Source organism: Cricetulus griseus, chromosome 4 (assembly GCF_003668045.3).
Source record: "Cricetulus griseus strain 17A/GY chromosome 4, alternate assembly CriGri-PICRH-1.0, whole genome shotgun sequence".
NCBI lineage: Eukaryota > Metazoa > Chordata > Mammalia > Rodentia > Cricetidae > Cricetulus > Cricetulus griseus.
In genome coordinates, this window is record NC_048597.1 from 207653723 (window position 1) to 207664959 (window position 11237).

The window sequence follows — 11237 nt, forward strand, 5'->3', positions numbered from 1 at the left end:
TTTTCTTTTTAATTAGCATACAAAGTAACGGGTTTTATTACAGCATTTTTTTTTGTTTATAAATTGCCTGATCTTTGTTTTTTTTTAATTTATTTATTAGTTCTAGTTAGGGAACAAGCTTGTTTCACATGTAAGTCCCTTCTCCCTCTCCCTCCCCTCGCCCCCATCCCTCCTCTCCCCCACCCCATCCACCCACCACTCCCCAGGCAGGGTAGGGCCCTCAACGGGGGCTCTGCAAAGTTCACCAAATCTTCCTGTGCTGGTCCTGGGCCCTTCCCCATGTGTCCAGGGCCAGAGTGTATCCCTTCATGTGGGATGGGCTCTCAAAGTCCCTTCTTGCACCAGGGAAAAATACTAATCCACCACCAGAGGCTCCCTGGAGTGCAGAGGCCTCCTTATTGACATCCATGTTCAGGGGTCTGGATCAGTCTTGTACTGGCCTCCCCGACAGCATCTGGGGTCGATGTGCTCTCCCTTGTTCAGGCCAACTGTTCCTGTGGGTTTCTCCAACCTGGTACAGACCCCTTCGTTCTTCATTCCTCCCTCTCTTCAACTAAATTCCAGATTACAGCTCAGTGTATATCTGTGAATGTCTGTCTCTGCTTCCATCAGCCACTGGGTGAGGGCTCTAGGATGGCATAAAGAGAAGTCATCAATCTCATTTTAGGGGAAGGGCTTTTGGGTTATCCTCTCCACCATTGCCTGGATTGTCAGATCATGTCATTCTTGTAGGACTCTGGAGACCTCCCTGGTTCCAGATCTCTTCTCGGACCTATAGTGGCTCCCTCTGATATGGTATCTCTCATCCTGCTCTCTTTCCTCTATTCTTCCCCCAACTCAATATTTCTGCCCCTCCATTTCCTCTCCTCTACTCCTCTTCTCTTGCTCTTATTGTAGCATCTCCTTCCCCCCTACCCTCATGCTCCCAATTAGTTCAGGAGTTCATGCCACTTCCATTCCTGGGGACCATTTATCCCTTAGAGTCCTTCATGTTTCCTAGTTTCTTTGGTGAAGAGGATTATAGGCTGGTAATCCTTTGCTCTATGTCTAAAATTCATATATCAGTGAGTACATACCATGTTTGTCTTTTTGTGACTGGGTTACCTCACTCAGGATGGTTTCTTCTAGTTCCATCCATTTGCCTGCGAATTTCAAGATTCCATTGCTTTTTTCTGCTGAGTAGTACTCCATTGTATAAATTTTCTCAACCCATTCTTCAGTTGAGGGGCATCTAGTTGCTTCCAGGTTCTGGATATTACAAACAATGCTGCTATGAACATGGTTGAACATATGTCCTTGTTGTATGATCATGCACTATTTGGGTATATACCCAAGAGAGGAATGGTTGGATCTTGAGGTAGACTGATTCCCATTTTTCTGAGCAACCACCATACTGATTTCCAGAGTGGTCTTACAAGTTTGCACTCCCACCAGCAATGGAGGAGTGTTCCTTTTTCTCCACATCCTCTCCAGCATAGATTGTCATTGGTATTTTTTATTTTAGCCATTCTGACAGGTGTGAGGTGGTATCTCAGAGTTGTTTTGAGTTGCATTTCTCTGATGGCCAATGATTTTGAGCACTTTCTTAAGTGTCTTTCAGCCATTTCAGATTCCTCTGTTGAGAATTCTCTATTTAGTTCTGCACCCCACTTTTTAATTTCATTGTTTGGTGTTTTGGTGGCTAGCTTCTTGAGCTCCTTATATATTTTGGAAATCAGTCCTCTGTCAGATGTGGGATCGGTGAAGATCTTTTCCCATTCTGTGGGTGGTCATTTTGTCCTACTGACTGTGTTTCCTTTGCCTTGCAGAAGCTTCTCAGTTTCAGGAGGTCCCATTTATTAACTGCAGACCTCAATGTCTGTGCTACTAGCGGAATGTTCAGGAAGCGGTCTCCTGTGCCAATTTGTTCAAGGGTAATTCCCACTTTCTCTTCTAGAAGATTCAGTGTGGCTGGATTTATGCTGAGATCTTTGATCCATTTGCACTTAAGTTTTGTGCATGGTGACAGGTATGGATCTATCTGCAATTTTCTGCATGTCCGAATCCAATTGTACCAGCACCATTTGTTAAAGATGCTATCTTTTTTCCATTGTATAGATTTAGCACCTTTGTAAAAAATAAGGTATTCGAAGGTGCATGGGTCAATATCAGGGTTTTCAATTTGATTCCATTGGTCTATCTGTATTTTTGTGCCAATACCAAGCTGTTTTCAGAACTATGACTCTATAGTAGAGCTTGAACTCGGGGATGCTGATGCCTCCAGAAGATCCTTTATTGTAAAGAGTTGTTTTGGCTATCCTGGATTTTTTATTTTTCCATATAAAGTTGAGTATTGTTCTTTCAATGTCTGTGAAAAACTGTGTTGGGATTTTGATGGGGATTGCATTGAATCTGTAGATTGCTTTTGGCAGGATTGCCATTTTTACTATGTTAATTCTACCTATCCAAGAGCATGGGAGATCTTTCCATTTTCTGGTATCTTCTTTAATTTCTTTCTTTAAAGTCTCAAAGTTCTTATTGTACAGGTCTTTCACTTTTTTGGTTAGTGTTACCCCAAGATATTTTATGTTGCTTGTGGATATTGTGAAAGGTGATGTTTCCCTGATTTCTTTCTCATTGGATTTATCATCTGTATATAGTAGGGCTACTGATTTTTTTGAGTTAATTTTGTATCCTGCTACCTTGCTGAAGGTGTTTATCAGCCGTAGGAGTTCCCTGGTAGAGTTTTTCTGGTCACTAATGTAGACTATCATGTCGTCTGCAAATAGTGAAAGTTTGACTTCATCCTTTCCAATTTGTATCCCTTTGATCCCCTTTTCTTGTCTTATTGCTATAGCCAGAACTTCAAGTACAATATTGAAGAGATATGGAGAGAGTGGACAGCCTTGTCTTGTTCCTGATTTTAGAGGAAACACTTTGAGTTTCTCTCCATTTAGTTTGATGTTGGCTATTGGTTTGGTGTATATTGCGTTATCATGTTTAGATATGTTCCTGTTATTCCTGTTCTCTCCGAGATCTTTATCATGAAGGGATGTTGGATTTTGTCAAAGGCTTTTTCAGTGTCTAGTGAGATGATCATGTTGTTTTTCTTTTTCAGTTTGTTTATATGGTGGATTGCATTGATGGATTTTCGTATGTTGAACCATCCTTGCATCCCTGGATGAAGCCTACTTGATCATGGTGGATGATTTTTCTGATATGTTCTTGGATTTGGTTTGCCAATATTTTATTGAGTATTTTAGCATCGATGTTCATGAGGGTTATCTGTCTTTCTTAGTCATATCTTTGTGTGGCTTGGGTATCAAAGTGATTGTAGCCTCATAAAAAGAGTTTGGCAATATCCCATCTGCTTCTATTGTGCAGAACAGTTTGAGGAGTACTGGAATTAGCTTTTGTTTGAATTTCTGGTAGAATTTCTGCAGTGAAGCCATCTGGCCCTGGGCTTTTTTTGGTTGGGAGGCTTTTGATGACTGCTTCTATTTCATTGGGGGTTATAGGTCGATTTAAACTGTTTATCTGATCTTGATTTAATTTTTGTAAGTGATATTTATCCAGAAAGCTGTCCATTTCCTTTAGATTTTCGAATTTTGTGGAGTACAGGTTTTCAAAGTATGACCTGAAGATTCTCTGGATTTCCTCAGTGTCCGTTGTTATATCCCCTTTTCATTTCTGATTTTGTTAATTAGCATGCTCTCTCTCTGCCTTTTGGTTAGTTTGGCTAGAGGTTTGTCTATCTTATTGATCTTCTCAAAGAACCAACTCTTTGTTTCATTGATTCTTTGTACTGTTTTCCTAGTTTCTACTTTGTTGATTTTGGCTCTCAGGTTGATTATTTCCTGGCGTCTACTACTCCTTGGTGTGTTTGTTTCTTTTTGCTCTAAAGCTTTCAGTTGTTCTGTCAATTCTCTAATGTGACTTTCCTCCAGTTTCTTCCTGTGGGCACTAAGTGCTATGAACGTCCCTCTTAGCACTGCTTTCAGAGTGTCCCATAAGTTTGGGTATGGTGTGTCTACATTCTCATTAAATTCTAGGAAATCTTTAATTTCTTCCTCAACCCAGGAATGGTGCAATTGGGTGTTATTCATTTTCCATGCGAATGTAGATTTTCTGCAATTCGTATTGCTGTTAATTCTAGCTTTAATGCATGGTGGTCTCATAAGATACAGGGGATTATTTCAATTCTTTTGTAACTGTTGAGGTTTGCTTTGCTGCCAACTATGTGGTCAATATAGGTCGATTTAAACTGTTTATCTGATCTTGATTTAATTTTTGTAAGTGATATTTATCCAGAAAGCTGTCAATTTCCTTTAGATTTTCGAATTTTGTGGAGTACAAGGTTCCATGTGGCGCTGAGAAGAAGGTATATTCTTTTGTGTTTGGATGGAATGTTCTATAGATATCTGTTAAACCCAGTTGGGTCATAACTTCTGTCAGATCCTTTGTTTCTTTGTTAAGTTTCTGTCTGGTGGTCCTGTCAAGTGGTGTAAGGGGGGTGTTGAAGTCTCCTACTATAAGTGTGTGTGGTTTTATGTGTGGTTTGAACTTTAGTAATGTTTCTTTTACAAATGTGGGTGCTTTCGTATTAGGGGCATAGATATTCAGGATTGAGACTTCATATTGATGGACTTTTCCTGTGATGAGTATGAAATGCCCTTCTTCATCTCTTTTGATTGCTTTCAGTTTAAAGTTTGTTAGATATTAGGATTGCTACACCCACCAGCTTGTTTCTTGAGCTCATTTGACTGGAAAATTTTTTCCCATCCTTTTACTCTGAGGTATCGCTTGTCTTTGAAATTGAGGTGTGTTTCTTGTAAACAGCAGAAGGATGGATTCTGTCTTCGTATCCATTCTGTTAGCCTATATCTTTTTATGGGTAAGTTAAGACCATTGACATTTAGGGATATTAATGTCCATTGTTCATTGGTTCTTCTTTGTTTTGGATTTATTGTTGGTGGTGTCATTTGTAAGGAGCCGTCCCTGCATTCTCCATTACAAGATGGCGCCGGCATCCTGCGGACACCGAATGGTAAACAAGTTAGTGCGCAGGCGCTGGGTAACTTTCTATCCCTTGGTCTCTGCCTCTCCCGTGGCGTCATGTGGTCCGATGAGCTGCAGCCAGTCAGAGGGTGACACGTCCTAGGCGGCGGCTGCCAGCCTATATAAGGGTTGGGTTTTGGGTGTTCGGGGTCTCCGCTCTGTAAGCTTATGCTCTCCCTCTCAAGATGCATTAAAGCTTTACTGCAGAAGGATCCTGAGTGTGCCACGTCGTTCTTGCTGGCGAGACGGTAGCGCGGGACAGTCATTGCGTGTGGATTTTGCCCTCCTGTTTCTTTTTGTTTTTGGTAAAATTAGATTATCTATTGCCAGTGTTTTTATGAGTGTATTTATGTTCATTGGGTTGGAGTTTTCCTCCCAGAACCTTCTGTAGTGCTGGATTTGTGGATATGTATTGTTTAAATCTGTTTTTGTCATGGAATATCTTGTTTTCTCCATCTATAGTGATTGAAAGTTTTGCTGGGTACAGTAGTCTGGGTTGACATCCATGCTCCCTTAGTGCTTGTAGGGTATCTATCCAAGACCTTCTGGCTTTCAGAGTTTCCATTGAGAAGTCGGGTGTGATTCTGATTGGTTTGCCTTTATATGTTACTTGGCCTTTTTCCTTTGCTGCTCTTAATATTTTCTCTTTATTCTGTAGATTTGGTGTTTTGATTATTATGTGTCAGGGGGACTTCTTTTTGTGGTCCAGTCTGTTTGGTGTCCTGTAAGCTTCTTGTACTTTCATAGGCATATCCTTCTGTAGGTTGGGGAAGTTTTCTTCTATGATTTTGTTGAATATGTTTTCTGTACCTTTGAGCAGTGTTTCTTCACCTTCTTCTACACCTATTATTCTTAGGTTTGGTCTTTTTACGGTGTCCCATATTTCCTGGATATTTTGTTACAGATTTGTTGGACTTGAGGTTTTTTTGATTGATGAATGTATATCCTCTAGCGAGTCTTCAGTAGCTGAGATTCTCTCTTCCATCTCTTGAATTCTATTGGTTATACTCACATCTTTAGTTCCTGATCGTTTATCCAGCCTTTCCATTTCCAGCATGGCCTCATTCTGTGTTTTCTTTATTGTGTCTCTTTCAGCTTTCATGCTTTGAACTGTTTCAAGAGCTTCCTTCACTTGTTTGGATGTTTTTTCTTGGCCTTCTTTAGATTCTTTAAGAGATTTGTTTATTTCTTGAATTTTTTGGTTTGTCTTTTCCTCCATTTCGTTTAATTTTTTGTTTGCTTTTTCTTCTATTTCTTTAAGGGATTTTCTTGTTTCCTCTTTAAAGGTCTCTATCATCTTGCTGAGAAAATCTCATCTTCATGTTCTGTGTTGGGCTTTTCAGATCTTGCTGGAGTGGAGTCCCTAGATTCTGGTGGTGTCATATTGGTCTTTCTGTTGTTGAGTGAAATCTTATTCTGTCTTCTTCCCATATCTTCTTTTAGTGGGTGCAGGTGGGCTCTCTCTATCTCCTCTTGTGACCCAGTGGTGTGTGGGAGCCAGGAATTCAATGTCCACAACTCTGGATGGTCTTGCCTCTCCTGGTAGTCTCCTCACTAGTTCCTGGTTCGGTCAGCGGAATGGAAGAGTGGGGTGCTAGCAGATTCAGGGAGCAGGGAGCTCCTCCCTGCATGGGTGTGTCTACCCCAAGCCCAAAGGCACAGGCGGAGGGGGGGGTGTTCTGGGTGAGTGATGATTTGGGCGGGAGTTGGGTAAGGGCAGAGACTCACCTAGTGTAGGGAGCTGTCCCTGCATTCTCCATTACAAGATGGCACCTGCATCCGGCAGGCACCAAATGTAAACAAGTTATTGCGCAGGCGCTGGGTAATTTTCCATTCCTTGGTCTCTGCCTCTTCCGTGGCGTCATATGGTCCGATGAGCTACAGCCAATCATGGGGTGACACTTCTGAGGCGGCGGTTGCCAGCCTTTATTAGGGGACGGGATTCTTGGCTCAGGGTCTCCGCTCTGGTAAGCTTATGCTCTCCTCTCAAGACGCATTAAAGCTTTACTGCAGAAGGATCCGAATGTCCTGTGTGGTTCTTGCCGGCAAGACTCTCGCGAGGGACATCTGGTGCCGAAACCCGGGAACTTGTTAACATCGCCGGCACTGCGGAGACCCCTCAGACGGGGCGGATTCAGAACTGCTGGGTGGTAAGTTCGGAAAGGTATGCTTTATTCTGACACCTTCTTTTTTGACTTTGTTTTTAATTTGTCACCACTATGGGATGGATCAGTAAAAGCCTTAATTCTAGTCTTTATTACATTGGTCTTATATTGTGCCCACCGTGGCTGGTGTTCCAGTTCGCGACCAAGCTTACCCCAGGTAGCCTCCAGCATAATGGGCTCTTCAAAACAGAGAGACCTAATTAAAAACTGTCTAGAGATTGAGGCTTGCCGTCCCATGGTAGCAGAGAGTCAAAAAACGCTTAAAGAGGTACAGGATAATATATCAGAAACCGAACGAGATGAGAGATTAGGAGCTCAAAAAAGGAAGGACATGTCTAAGGAAAAAGGCCCTCCCCAGGATACAAAAAAAGGGGGAGAGAAAATAGGGAATAACCGGTCACACCCCGGTAAATTTAAGAGAAATAAAGACTCAAAACCTAGCCTCTACCCTACCGTGAAACTAGAGGCCTTGGAGCTGAGCAACTCAGACTCTGAGATTTTAGATCGGCTGCCAAAAGTGAAAGCAAATATGAGGCCACTGCCTGTTAATCCAGCGGGTGTACTTCCATCAGCACCCCCATTATATGAGTCACAACAAAAATTTGGTACCGACTCCTTTTTACCATTAGAGGAGCGGAGGAAACTGCAGATGGCTTTCCCAGTCTTTGACAGGGGAAAACCAAACAAAAGGAGGGAATGGGAGCATCCTTACCCTCGGTGCCAAGAGTTGCAATATCCATGGCACTCTTTACCCTTAATTTTCTAAACATTGACGCTCAGGGCCATACTGCGGCCAAGCGTCACACCTCAGAACCTGAAAGGCCAAAGGAAATGGTAAAATGGAAAGATATCTTAACTGGTCTTTGGAGAGGCCCGGATCCTATTCTCATAAGATCCAGGGGAGCTATATGTGTTTTTCCACAGGATGAAGAGAATCCCCTGTGGATCCTGGAAAGACTCACCTGAAGAGCCCCTTTAGACCTTCAAAAGTCGGAACTCCACCCTCTCCCCGGGAGTTGAGAGCCGATATTATCCAGATTAACTCCTGTCCTTGACAGAGGGATTGTCATCATGGATCGCTTCAGCTGTCTCCTATTTTAAGGAATAGGTGGGGATGGGATTGTTTGGTGCAGCCATTTGCTGCGGATTGGTGTTGCTTCTCTGGCTGGTCTGTAGGCTCAGGGCTCAAACTAAGAGAGACAAGGTGGTTATCGCCCAAGCGCTTGTAGCTTTGGAACAAGGGGCTTCCACTGATATTTGGCTAACTATGCTTAAGCAATAGGCCGCCGGCCAGACAGCTCTTGCACACCCGGAGCCTAGGCTCATTGCACAGGGTAGAATGTCTGGCTTGAGCAGCCCATGAGGGATGTCGAGCAAGGCATCACACAGAGAGTTGCCCAGTATGCAGGCTTCTCTGGGAGGCATGTTGTCCTGCATAAGGGTTGCCTGCCCTAGTCTCCCTTTCCCAGAAAAACGGCAGAGGACAGGTCGAGAGCGCTTCGGGTCAAGCTAACAGCCTGATGGCGACTCTTGTACACAGTCTTAATGTTTGATTGGGAAGGTACAACCTCTGCCTCTATCCCTCAACATTTGGGTGACCTATTTGCTTGTAAAAATATAAAGCCTTATCATTAATTAATAAAAAAGGGGGAGATGTAGGGAGCCGTCCCTGCATTCTCCATTACAAGATGGTGCCTGCATCCGGCAGGCACCGAATGTAAACAAGTTATTGCGCAGGCGCTGGGTAATTTTCCATTCCTTGGTCTCTGCCTCTTCTGTGGCGTCATATGGTCCGATGAGCTACAGCCAATCATGGAGTAACACGTCCAAGGCGGCGGTTGCCAGCCTTTATTAGGGGACGGGATTCTTGGCTCGGGGTCTCCGCTCTGGTAAGCTTATGCTCTCCTCTCAAGACGCATTAAAGCTTTGCTGCAGAAGGATCCGAATGTCCTGTGTGGTTCTTGCCGGCAAGACTATCGCGCGAGACAACCTAGTTCCTGAGTCGGTCTCGGAAAGGCTATCACAGCATTTTTACGCATAAATGTCATTCTACTTGGTTCTCATTTGCTTCCCCCATTTCCCTGTTACACCCCCACACCCTGCCATCACTTCTTTTCCCAAACCTCCCCCCCACCCACCCCACCGATTTCTTCTTATCTTTTTATCTATCTTCTCCTCTGCCACTCCTTATGCAGTCCTGACTGGCCTAGAACTTGCTATAATAACCCAGGCTGGCCTCAAACTCACTGAGACCCACATGCCTCTGCCTCCTGAGTCCTGGGATCAAAGGCACCACCACCTCCCGATTGCGATCCCACTTCTTAAATGTCTATATAAAATGTTTAAGGTTGCATTGGTTGTACTGTGTATAAGTAATCTCATGCTCCTATATGTGACTTTTACAGGCAGAGGGTGATTCATTTGAGCCATATAAATTTAGTTTTAAAAACATTTAAATAGGACTATGAAATAATTTAAAAAATTGGTACAAAAATTATTTTTAAAAACAAAACAACGAAAAAAAATACCTGAAGTCTAATTCCATAGACTCCATTTGAAATTCTCAGTGGTTTGAGCGTTGAAGTTGGGAGAAACAGGCAGTGAACACAATCCACTTAGCAAGAAACTGATTCTTCAACCCAGAAATTCCCTGACATTACAAAGAGGTGTGTGAGGGTCATTCCATTCATGTCTGGGCCTCACACAATGCTCTGCAGAGTTCAACACATCTGTAGCCAAGCTAAATGCTCTTACCAGGGCTTCTTGGTGGAGGTGCAGTTAATTTCCACTGTCCACTTGTCTGTGTAGAGGCTGTGCTATGCCTGCCTATAACTGTTCTTAAGAAACTAAGCATGCGACCAAGAACATCTCTCCATAACAGTGTCTTCTCCTGTAAGGAGACTCAAGAATAAAACCCCGTGTTCCGGCTCCCAAGCACCTGAAAGACTTGCAAAGAATGGGAGGGAAACAAACCATGCTGGAGCACTTATCACACTGCCTCTTCAGGAGTTTGCCTTGGGGGGGGCTCCACTCTGTCACAGGGACACCCATCCTGCTGCTGAGCTGACAGATGGGTAAGTGCTGACTTTGAAACCCCACCTAAAGATGCATCCTGTCTGATGTAGACTGGGGTTTTTGCAGTATAGCTAGTGTGTGTGTGTGTGTGTGTGTGTGTGTGAGAGAGAGAGAGAGAGAGAGAGAGAGAGAGAGAGAGAGAGATGGCCATTGTGAAGCCAAGTGGCTGTGGTCACCTACACGGTCTCTTGGTTGGAAGTCATGGTGATGAAAACAATAAGCAAGCAGTTAGAGTCAGATCTACAGCATTGGCAATGGGGGTGGTTAACATTCCTTTGTAGAAGAAATGAGGAAGTGTCAGAAGACTCTCATCTGAGATTCCAGCTGTGCTTGTCTCCTGATTCACTGTGCTATAAGGCACTAGAGCAGAAGAAGTGGTGGGCTTACCAGGGAGCCAGGACACCCGTGATGTAGTAACTTTGGAGTCACCCCGGTCCTGCAGGTAATGTCAATAAGCTCTTAGGCTCATTCAGCTGACCTCGAATGGAATCATTCCTTTGGTCTGTTGATGTGCTACATCAGGTAAATGGGTATTTCTTTATCTCCCCTCCCCCGCCCCCCAGGAAAGGTAACAGGTGTAAACAGGCTTGCCATTTTTCTTCTTGTATTTTTGTCATGGCATTAATTAAACAATGACAATTTTAGAAGCATAGTTTTAAATGAAATTGTTATGTGACACTATTTGATGTTTTCAGACAGAAAATGACATCTTTTCCAGTTAAATTGGATATATCAGCCAGGCGGTGGTGGCATACACCCTTAATCTCGACATGTAAGAAACAGAGGCAGGGGACTCTCTGAGTTTGAGGCCAGCCTTGTCTACAGAGTGAGTTTCAGGACAACCAGGGCTACAAAGAGAAAATCTGTTTTTAAAAATCAGAACAACAACAAACCCCTGGACATATCATTATGAACCACCTGCTTTAATGTTGAAGCAACCTGTCTACACAGGAGAAAAGG